At 41.8% G+C, this 12,032-nt stretch overlaps 1 protein-coding gene across 1 annotated transcript in view; it reads right to left on the reverse strand.

Moving 5' to 3' along the window:
• GPC3 (glypican 3) overlaps positions 1–12,032 on the reverse strand; it is an 821,180-nt gene that overhangs the window by 334,429 nt on the left and 474,719 nt on the right. The window lies entirely within an intron of this gene.

Below are 12,032 nucleotides of genomic sequence, written 5' to 3' on the forward strand. Positions count from 1 at the left end.
TTCTCTTTTTTGGAGGGAGGGATTATGTTTATTTTTTTTAACATGACTATTGTGGCAATGTTTTTCATGACTACATATTTTAAACTTATATCAAGTATCTTGCTTTCTCAATGGGGGGAGTGGGGTAGGAGGAAGGGAGAGATTTTGAGATTTAAGGTTTTGGAAGTGAATGTTGTTTTTGCATGTAATTGGGGGAAAATAAAATAAAGATAAAAAGATAATAAAAAAGAATTAGTTGGTGATCATGTGTCGCTTGAGTTTGAAACTGATGATCCCATGATACTACCAACAATGGATAAAGGTTTTCAAGAACATCACTCCCAGGACTGGCCTACTCAAGGAGTCTTAAGTATTTTCTCCAGGTTAGAATGCATTTCAAGGACTTTGTCCCTGGGGCAGATGAAGTGGATACTTTTCAATGGTACTTTCTGTTTAGAAGTATGAAGAATTCACAAAACAATATTTCTACATTTTAGAAGAAATGGAGGTATTGGGGGGGCAGAAGCAATTTTTCATGGTTGACAAATAGCTTACACACCTTGCCTCATTCAAACATTATGACAGCCCTGATGATGAGACTAAATAAGAAAGGCCATAATCCTACGTTTACAGATTTAAAAAAAAAAAGTCACTACAGAGAGGTAAAGTACCCAAGGTCACAAAGCTAATCCAAATCCTCAAATTGACAGCTTCTGGCTCAAAGTCCAGTGCTCTCCCTCCCACATAGCATGATGGAAACAACCCACCCACCTGCAGAGCACTCTTAATTCTTACAAGTCTATTTTTGGTGTAAGATTTATGCTACAGCATTAACAACAATGTTAATGCAATAGCTCACTGGGGCTCTTCTAAAAATGCCTTAGGGAGAAGGGAAATCAGCCTATCAACTGCCCAAACCCTCAGCTCTGAATCATCCATTACTGGATAAATCTCAACACTGACAGGTGAAAATGTTACCTGGGTGAAAATCTCTTGTGTGTGTGAGAGAGAGATTATAGCTCACTCGCTTCTAAAACTTAGATCCACCCCCACAGAGTTACCAAAAGAAGGGAAAAATGACTTTGTGATATTAAAATACTTTGGGGGGGTAGTTTAAATGAAGTATGGAGAGATAAAGAATGAACAATAAGGAAGAAATAGAGGAGAAAGAATGAATATATGAAAAGCATTTACAAAATACAATATGGATATTGTGGAGATAACAATAAAACATTGAGTCCCTCCTTACCCTCAAGGAACTTTCATTCTACTAGGAAGAGACAAAACTTAAGAAAATGGTGACCAAGGAAGGGAGTTTTTGGTCTGTGAAGTTAAGGAGATGATGAATAGCTCACCAGTCCCTAGGAGAAAGTGAAACTGCTGACTTAGCACAGTGCCCCCTGCCCCCACTCAAATTCCATTCATGTGCTTGTCATGGCATCACCTCCCTGATGTCATGGTCTTCTTCAAGAATGAAGGACAAAAAACCTGACCAGGACCATAGGAGAATCTACTGACACTGCCCTTTCCAGAAGCAATGGTAAGGGAGGTGTTGGGTACTCAATACATATGGCAGAAAAGTAGATGGCACAAAGGCAACCAAGGAAAATAATGATAGGATGTGGTGTGTGGTGTGGGAGGATCTTGAACTCAGGTCTTCTAGGGAGGATCATATGAGTTTGCCTATCTCCCTCACCAATCAGGACAGCTCAGGCTTGGGGAAGATTTACAAAACTGAATATATTAACTCCTTCAGGGCATGGTTCATGGATATCAAGTGCTCTGGAACATATAGTGAAAACATGCAGGAAAGAGGCCAAGAAAACACCCATGGTGGGATATGAAGGGAACAAGAGGTAGGGAAAGTGAAGAGAGAAGATGAAAGAGGAGGCAAAGGGTAAAGGGAAGGAGGTGTTAAATCTTAGATCAGAGCCTCCTGTCTTCAAGTCCAGTGACCTTTCATTTGGTAGTTACTATCTGAGTTTACAGAAAACTAATACAACTTGTTGTCAGGTAGGTTCAGGTTCTTATGTTTTGCCTGAACTGCTAGAACAACCTCTTAATTTGTCTCCTGCACTCTGGTTTATGCCCTTTACAAACTATCCTTCGGACATATGCCAAAATAAGCTTGTTAAGGCTGGCTACATAGCTACTGAGACAGCAAATTGGCTGGTGGAATGAGTGAACAGAGCAACTGGAGGTGGAGTCAGGAAAATGTTGAGTTCAAATCCAGGATCAGATACTTCTTAGCTCTGTGACTGCAGGTCACTTCATCTCTGTTTACCTTGGTTTCCTCAACTGTAAAAAGTGGACAATAAAAGCATGATAATTTGTGAGCATCAAATGAGATAATATTTGGCAAAAGTACTTGGCACACAGGAGGTACTAGAGAAATTTCTATTCCCTTCTTTCCCCCCCATTCCAGACCCCAAACCATTTGGGGACTCTATTACTTCTAGGAAAAAATGACTTGGCCTAACACTGAAGGTCTTCACAATCTCTCCACTCTACCTCTTCAGCTGAATTTCAGACACTTCTACCTTAGCCTAACTGTACCACATCCACTACCCATAACCTGAACAGGGAAATTTGCCTCCATGAATTCACACAGCATGTCTACCTCCTTACTTGTGCTTCAGCGAATCCCTAGAACCCTTCAAAACTTAGCTCACGTTCCACTTTCTCTGTGAAGCCTTCCTTGACACTCAGTTGCAGATCATTTCATCAAATTTTCCTAGTGCATTTGTATTGGTCTTTCTGCCCTACTATAGCACCCACTATAGAGAATCTAAGTTCACCAAAAACAAAGATAATGTGATCTTTTGCTTTGTCTCTCCATTTAAGGTACAGTAGGTTGCACACAGTATATGATAAATGATGTTGAATTGAGCAGGAGGTCTCCCTAATCTGAGTTCACTTGCTTACTCACTCATCTATTCAATAAATTTCATATATACTGATGACTGAGCTATTTATTATAAAAGATACCCAGTTCCAATAAGACCTGACCTTTACTCATGAAGTTTACAATCTAGTAAGGTCATTAGACAGAATATCAAAAATAGCTAACATTTATATAGTAATTTGCGAAGTGATTTAAATTACAGTAAGAGGTTAGAGCATGGACCCTGGAGTCAGGAAGACCTGAGTTCAAATATGGCTTCAAACATTTGCTTACTAGCTGGGTGATCCTGGGCAAGTCACTTAACCCCATTACCTTGTAAATACCAAAAAGAAAATAGCTAGGAAGGATATGAGGCCAGATTTGAACTCTTCCTGACTCTGGGTCCATTGCTCAATCTACACACCACAGTCCCCAGCTGCTTCCACAGAAAGCTTATCATGAAGGGGCGGCTAGGTGGCATAGTGGATAAAGCACCAGCCTTGGAGTCAGGAGTATCTGGGTTCAAATCTGGTCTCAGACACTTAGTAATGACCTAGCTGTGTGGCCTTGGGGGAGCCACTTAACCCCATTTGCCTTGCCAAAAACCTAAAAAAAAAAAGAGAAAGAAAGCTTATCATGCTTTTCATCCTGCAGTAGCCCTCCTCCCTGTTGTTCCCTTGTTCCACATACCATTTTACTCCCCCCCACCCCAAACATCTCAACCTAAAATATCCTGAGTCACTGGAAATCACAGAATGAATCTCAAATGGGTGATGCAGACTTTGAATCAGCCCCAGGTAAAATTTGTTAAGCCTCATTCTGGTGCTCTCAATGGAAAGACGGGGGGCACTGCAGAGTCAAAAGAGGCCTCAGAAACATAGGATCTTGGTTCTCACCTCAATGTTGCTACTGTGTGAAATTGGGCAGAGTTTTGCCCTCTCGGGTCTCAATTTTCTCATCTGGCAAATGAGGATCACGTGATTCAATTGAATTCAAGAAAACCTTTACTAAGTTCCCATTATGGGGAAAGCACTGTGCTAGACACTAGAAGAGGTGGAAAATTTGTTTCAGAGACAACCCCTTCCTTCCTGAAGAGATTATGCAAGCATAGATAATAAATAATGCATAATATTACTATAAGTCGAAAAGAGAATTGCAAAACTATGTGCTGTCTGAGGTCAGATGGGGTTAAGGATAGTTTCAATGAGGAGAAGAGAGATAATCAAGTCTTCTGGAGGAGGTACCATTGAATTATGCTTTCAAAAAATGGGTTGAGGGCGGCTAGGTGGCGCAGTGGATAAAATACTGGCCCTGGAGTCAGGAGTACCTGGGTTCAAATCCAGTCTCAGACACTTAATAATTACCTAGCTGTGTGACCTTGGGCAGGTCACTTAACCCCATCTGCCTTGCAAAAACCTAAAAAAAATGGGTTGAAATTGAGGGAAGAGGAAAGACAATCTATAGGAAGAGGTAACTGCTTATGAAAAATCATGGAGGCAGAAAAGGACAGCACACATTCACAAATTTAGTGGTGTAGATAGTACATGTACAATAGTCTGGGAGAAGCTGGTAATGTAAGGCAGTAACCATGTTGTAGAGGCCTGGAATGTCAGGTCAGTTTGGAATTCTATTGACAATAGGGAGGCACAGAAGGCATGAGTTGGGAGTGACATAACCAGATCTATGCATAAAAAAAGTTTGGCAGCAATATGGGAAATGAATTGGAAAGGGAAAAACATGGAAGCCAGAAGATCTGCTGCAAGCCAACTGGGATAGGTCAGCATTAAAATAAAAAATCATAGTAATAAGGCAGCATTTCTATGACACTGTACCTATGGCATCTCATCTAATGCTCTTCACCTCAAACCTGAGAGGTTAGGTGCTGTTCCTCTCCCCATTTTGCAGATGAGGAATGTGACTAACACAGACTTGCCCAGGGTCACAAAGCTAATACAAATCAGACGAAGGATTTCAAGTCATGTCTTCTGGACTCCAATTCTACGATTATTACCCACTGCATCACCTAGCAACCTCAGAATGTGAGCTACAGAGAATGCCTGTTATTATTATCATTGCCACTTTATAGATGGGATTACTGAGTGGTAAGGTACTGTACTAGACTGGTAGCCATGGGAACAGAGAAAAGGGGAGAGACAGGAAAGATAATGGGGAGGGATAACTTGCAGTTTGGCAAAGGATAGGACATGAGGAGTCAAATGAGAGGGAAGGCTCATGGGTAAACTAGCCTGAGGTGGCTAAATGCAGGAAGCCCTGATGCAAGCTGTGAAGTCAGGGTAGGCAGGCTTAGCTGGAGAAATCTCTGCCATGATTTCCCGGCTCTACCAAAAGAATGTGAAGTTTGCTTCCTTCTCTCTCTCCCCGATTCATTCCTTTCCCGTTTCCATTGTGTACTGGTGGTATTTGGAGGTTTGTAAGTAAGATACGGGCGTTATGAGGAAGAAGCTTCTACCACTGCTCAATTTGTGCTGCGAGGGTACAAGGGAAAAGTTTGCTTCACTACTTACTCCCCTTTTTTCTGGTCAGCTAACAAGAAGAATTGCTAAAACAGGGAAGGTCAGAGTCAGGAGCTACTTGGACTCATTCCATACATCTATTAAACAAAAATTCTTAGCAGCTCAGGGGTAAATATGGTAACAAAAACATGGTTCTGACTTGGGATGACTGCCCTTTCTGCCTAAAGGTTCTGAAAATATACTTAACCAGAAACCAAAGAAATTCGAAGGAAAGAGCAATGGGATGGTCTGAGAAGAATGAAGTCTAAATCCTGGCTTTACAACTTCAGAGTTTCACAGTACTTCCTATTCCACCAAAGCTCATTTTCCTCTAAGACAATGAGACTGAAGGATGGCCGGATCACAGACTTCAAAGGCCTCTCAGGAGCCACTTCACTCAAAGTTCTCCTCAGTTGAAAAGACCTTCTACAATAAACCTAGAAGGCGGCCGTCCAGTCTTGGCTGAAATGCTTCTAGCCTTCCTCTGATTTTCTATTAGCTCCAATTCTTAGGAAGTTTTCCTTCAAAATCAAGTTTAAATTTGTATCTCAGAAACTTCCACTCACAGTGCTTAGTCCTGAATGCTGAGGCCAAGCCTTTCTCCATGTGACAGCCCTTCTGATAGATACTATAAGACAGTTATCACACCCCATCCCCTTCACTTTTGGATTTTTGGTTCCTTCCACAGAGCCTTGGATGGCATTTAGTGCAAGGCCTCTATCTCTAGCCTAGTCATCTCCTCACCTTATCAATGTCATTCCTTAAATGTGTTTTCAGAGCTGAGTACAATATTCTAGCTGTATCTGATCACTTCAGTTGCCTAGTTCTGGACACTATGACTCTAAAAACAGCCTGACAAAAATGAACTCTGATCAGTTATAGCAAATTACTGACTTATATTGAGTTAGAAGTTCACTAAAACCCTGGGATGATTTGTAAATGACTTCATATTTAGCCACAGCTAATTTTGTACTTTTTAATCTGATTTGTTGAACCCAGGTGCACATTTTGCCCCATTATCTGACATGATATTCATCTCAGTTCAATGCTCTAAACTTTTTTTTTTTAGGTTTTTGCAAGGCAAACGGGGTTAAGTGGCTTGCCCAAGGCCACACAGCTAGTGTCTGAGACAGGCCTGTGCTTTATCCACTACGCCACCTAGCCGCCCCAATGGTCTAAACTTTTAAAATCTTTTTGAATCCTGAAACTCACTTGCTAACTGTGCACCAGATAACAAAAGTCACTGGTATATACATGATGATGATGATGATGATGAGGAGGAGGATAGCAGCAACTAAGTGAATCACTGTACAATTTCTTTCACAACAACCCTGGGAAATAAGTGCTATTATCATCCCTATTTTAAGAGGAGGAAACTGAGGGCAGACACAGGTTAAATGACTTGTCCACATTCACATAGCTAGCACATAGCTGAGGCTAGATTTAAACTGATAGACTTGTGAGGTTCTGACCTCGGGTGACTAGGAGAATGGTGGTACCCTCGACAGTAATAGGAAAGTAGAAAAAGTTTGGGGAGAGAGAATGTTAATAGAAATGAGAGTAATACCATCTATATAGCACTTGAGGTTTTGCAAAGCATTTTACAAATCTGACCTGATCTTGTCCTTACAATCCTGGTAGGTAAGTACTATTCCATTTTTACAGAAGAGGAAACTATGGCAAATAGAAGCTGAGTGACATGCCCAGAGTCAGAAAGCTAGCATATGTCTGAGGCTTCAGAATCACTACATTACTCTATTTGGACATGTAAAGTTTGAGATGTCTATAGGACATTCAGTTCAAAAAGACCAACAGATAGTAGCTGATACAGGATTGTACTTCAGGAAAGAGACTACAGTAAATATGTAGGTGGGGAAATCATCTGCAGAAGATGATAATTAAACCCAGGAGAGTTGATGAGATCACCAAGTGAGAAAGTATAGAAGGTATAGAAAGAAGGTGGCCCAAGGCAGAGTGCTAGAAGATAACCATGATTAATGGGCATGACCTAATGGAAGATCCAGTCAAGGAGTTTGAGAGATAGTCAGACAGACAGAAGAAAAACCAACAGTGTTAGGAAAACCTAGAGAATAAAAGATGTAAGGAATTTCATAGCAAAATTAACTGACTGAAAAACAAATCAAGGCGAAACAAAATGAAGAATCATGTAACTATCTGAACAACAATGTCCAAAAAAGAACCTAGATATTTTATTTCAAGAACTCTTAAAAGAAAACTTTGCAGATCCCTTAGAAGCAGAAAGGAAAATAGAAATAGAATTCACCAATCAAAAGAATCCTCCTAAAAGAAACCCCCAAAAGAAAACTCCCAGAAACATTATGGCCAAAACCCAGAGCTTCCAGATAAGGCAGCCAGAAAGACATAAGTCAGGTACTAAAAAGCCCCAGTGACCATCCCACACAATTTAGCAGCTATACTCTAAAGCAGCAAAGAACTTTGAATACAATATTCCAGAAGGCAAAGGATATGGGCTTACATCCAAGAATAACTTAGCCAGGAAAACTGAGTACAAATCTTCAAGGTGAAAAATGGATCTTTCATGGAATAGGAAACTTCCAAGCATTCCTAGTAAAAAGGTAAGAACTGTAGAGAAACTTTAAAATTCAAAAGCAGGAATGAGGAGATGCAGGAAAAGGTAAATGTGAATAGTGATAAAAAACAAAAACAAGGGTAAACTCTCATGTTCAAATATGGAGAGAACATCCATGTGTTACCCTTGAGGCTTATCATCAGCGTTCAGAGAAGGAGTCCAATTAGACAAGGCCTTGGGAGTGGTTCTGTTAGGTTCTGATCTTAAGAAAGGAAAGGCAAGAGAGGGAAGAGAAATACATTGGGGGCAGGAGGGAGAAAAGAAAGGAAGGGTAGGGAAAATTATTTCAAATACCTAGGGTGCACAAGTAGATATGTATACAAATAAAAAGAAGATGGGAGAAGAATGGGTGGCACTTAAACCTCATTTTCATCAGAGCTGGTCCAAAGAAGGAAGAATTCATTCTCATTCTCTCTCTCTCTCTCTCTCTCTCTCTCTCTCTCTCTCCACACACACACACACACACACACACACACAAACAGCTGTGTACAAAAATCCATTTCACTTAACAGTTAAATAGGAGGGAGAGGGGGAATTAGAAGGAGGGATTAGTCCTAAGCAAAACACATTCAAAGCATGTTTAAAAATATTAATAACTCTTTTTGAGGTGGCAAAGAATGAGAATCTGAAGTAGTGCCCATGAACTGGGGAATGGTTGAATGAGCTATGGTTATATAACTGTGATGAAATAGTATTGTGCTGAACTCTTATCAGAGTAATAACACTCTGATAGAGCACTAATGATCTAACATTCTACCTATCTCCTGATAAAGAGCTGAAGGACTCAGAAGGCAGAATGAGACCATTGGGTGTGGGGAGAAACATGACACATGCTGAAATTTATTTTGATTTATCATGTAATGGGGTTTGTTTTTCTTGTGCTCCCATTTAGGGGTTAGGGATGGAGTAGGAGGGTGAGAAAGCAGATCTTGGTTAATTAAAACAAAATATTTTTTAAAAAAGAAAAATGAATAGTCATTCCTGATCAAGAGAAAAGCAATGTACAAAAAGAGAAAATCCAGGAGAGAGTAGTCAGTCAGATCAAAAGTTGTAAAGGGGACAAAAAGATTGAGAAAAGGCTAATCAGATGTGGCAACAAAGAGATGGAGGAAAGTTGGCCATATTTGCAGGCAGCAGGGAAGGAAGGAGTAGAGAGGAAAAGATTGCATATTAGAAAAGGCAGATGGGGCGGCTAGGTGGCGTAGTGGATAAAGCACTAGCCTTGGAGTCAGGAGTACCTGGGTTCAAATCCAGCCTCAGACACTTAATAATTACCTGGCTGTGTGGCCTTGGGCGAGCCACCTAACCCCATTTGCCTTGCAAAAACCTTAAAAAAAAGAAAAGGCAGAGATTATTGGGTGGGAGAGGTGTTGTCCCAAAGAAGACAAGAGGGGATAGGATCAAGGTTCCACATAGAGAAGTGGGTCATGGCAAGGAAAATGACTAGCTCTTCATGAAAGAGGAGCAAAATACAGTTCTGCATGAGGTTTAAGGGAGAAGGCTGTTAACCGTTAGGAAAGCTAACTGAGGTAGCCTAGGGAAGGTAGAATTTCACTTGGATTTTGAAGGAAGAAAGGGAATTCACCATGTTGGGGAAGAGAGGGAGAGCTTTGTTGCCAAAGAAAATGCAGAAGCAAGAGCACAGGGTATTATATTCAGGGGGACCTTGAGGAATTCAGATTGTATGCTGAAGGAAAGAATATGAGATAATGTCTAGAAAGCAATGATGGCAGTGGATGCTAAAGGTCCTTGAATGACAGGGTAGAGGAGTTTGAACTTGTCAGTTAGCAATAGGGAACCTGCAGAGATTTTTGAGAAGAGGCATGATAGGAAGAGATCCATGCCTAAGAACCACTCTTCTGGCAGTGGGATGAAAGAAGCATTAAGAGTACATCTAGAGTACATTCCAGGAATTCAGGCAAATAATAAAGAGGGCATATGCTAACTTGAGTAGTGGCCAGAAAAAGAGAGTGGGGGGAGGGGGGCAGAATGGAAGTGAGAGATGCTTAAGGGAGAATGCAAAGGCCTAGTGCTGACTAGAGAGATAGCATCGACAGAATAGTGAGGTCAAAATCAAATAGCAGCAGATCTGTGCAAGCTGCAGAGGAACTGAGAAAACTACAAGTCAACATTACCTGGGTTGTATTGTATTTTATCAAAAACGTGTCCCAATTTTGCTAAAACCCTGATTTGGAAGCTACTGGTGAGTCCCCTCAGTGTGACACCTCCGGAATGGGTAAGGTGCTGTAGTTGGACTAAAATCTTATCTCAGACACTAGTCATGTGACCCAAAGGCAAGTCGCTTAATCTGTCTTGAGTCTCAGTTTCCTCATTTGTAAAATGTGGGTAATAAACTGCACCTACCCCTTAGCGTTGTTATGAGGATGAAAGTCATCAGCAAACCAAATCCTAAAATTGCAGCTAAAATAATATATGGCAAAAAGCTTTCAAGCCTGGATGAAGGCCTGCCCTCTTAATCATCATTACCATTCTTATTCACCACAGCCTGGATATGAGAGTAAAGGGAAAGAGGAGGGTGGCTGGTGCATATATACCTCTCTGATTGTCTGGCTCGATGAACATGACATAGAAATGGCGACCTTGCCTTCCCTGAGCAGATCTGGGAGGCTGTTGGGCGGGAGAGAGGGGCCTTGCAGCAAGAAAGAATGTGCCCCAGCCCACTCTCCAAGTGGCTAATCCTCCTACCCCCCCCCAGTAGCTGAGGGCTGAGGCTCCCCTGGTTGAACCCCAGCCAATGGCATGGCATGGCGGAGCCTTTTCTGCGACTTGGGCCTCTGCAATCTTCCTTGGTGGGACTGACTGTAATGAAGAGCTCACCTCCCCAGGACCAAGGGGTTCCCAGGGAGTATATTGATGAGCGCAGAGGCCACTCCTGACCTATACTTGCTGTTTCAAATCCAGGACATAAAGAGCAGGAATTTTTTCCCACAGCATTCATAGTACCTTGAGCACTTTCATTCACAGTTGGAAAATTCCCCTTGCCATTGAAAGGCTGACCTTGGGACCCCTGCATTCTAATGGGGCCACGGCAAGACTTGAATACTTTTCGTAGAGGGCCTTGTAGCATACAGAATAGAGGTGAAACCAAGGGAAAGACAGGAAGATTAAGAACAAAAATCTGCCGCTGACTTGCTAGATGACCTTGGGCCAGGCCCTTAACCTTTCTGAGCCCATTTTCTCCTCAGGAAAATAAGGAGACTGGGCTACATCCTCTCCAAGTCCCCTCTCCAGCTTTGACAGTCTTCGATTCTATGAAACTGAGGCACAATCAGCGGTTTACAGTCTGTTGGTCCCTCTTTCATTCTACACTATAATATGGCAGCAATCTGAAGACTCCCTAAAGCCCTGGGTGTGGAAAGAGACAAAGCTTGCTAGCTTGCTTGCTAGCTCTCTTACCACATGGAAAACATGCCCTACTTGGGTTGGCTGGCAGGATTCCCCAATCAAATTTGCATTCGATTTCAGGGGAAAAGTCACCATCCCTAAGGGAAATGAACTGTTTTGGGAGATGAGGGTAGTGTTCCCCCTCACTGGAACTCTTCAAACAGAGCCTGGATGGCTGCTCACTGGGAGATACCATAACAGGGATTTTTGTGGAGGGGATGGCTGCTGAGGTCCTTTCCTCCTTGAAAATGTTGTGATGCCATGAAATCCTAGGAGCAATGGAAAGAGTATTGGTACTAGTCAGAAGTGCTGGATTGAAGTCCTTATGTAATAGTTTTGTGACCGTGGGTGAGTCATTAATATGCTCTAGGCCTCTGTTTCCTCCTCTGTAAAATGGGGATACTAATACTTGTGGGACTTCCCCTCAGGGAGGTTGTAAGGAAAAATTTTTGAGGGAGAGGGTAAGCTGTACAACATTACAGAAATGAAAGGAAGGACAAAGGCAACAATTTCACATACAGAGCATTAACATGAGTTTTTCTCCCCTCAGTGTCCCTCCTTCCCGACATCATACACCCTGCCCTGTGAGAGCTGAAGGTGAATGTTATGAGCTTTGTTCGAAAGCTAGGGGCTGAAAAGA

The sequence above is a fragment of the Macrotis lagotis genome, chromosome X (genome assembly GCF_037893015.1).
Source record: "Macrotis lagotis isolate mMagLag1 chromosome X, bilby.v1.9.chrom.fasta, whole genome shotgun sequence".
Lineage (NCBI taxonomy): Eukaryota > Metazoa > Chordata > Mammalia > Peramelemorphia > Peramelidae > Macrotis > Macrotis lagotis.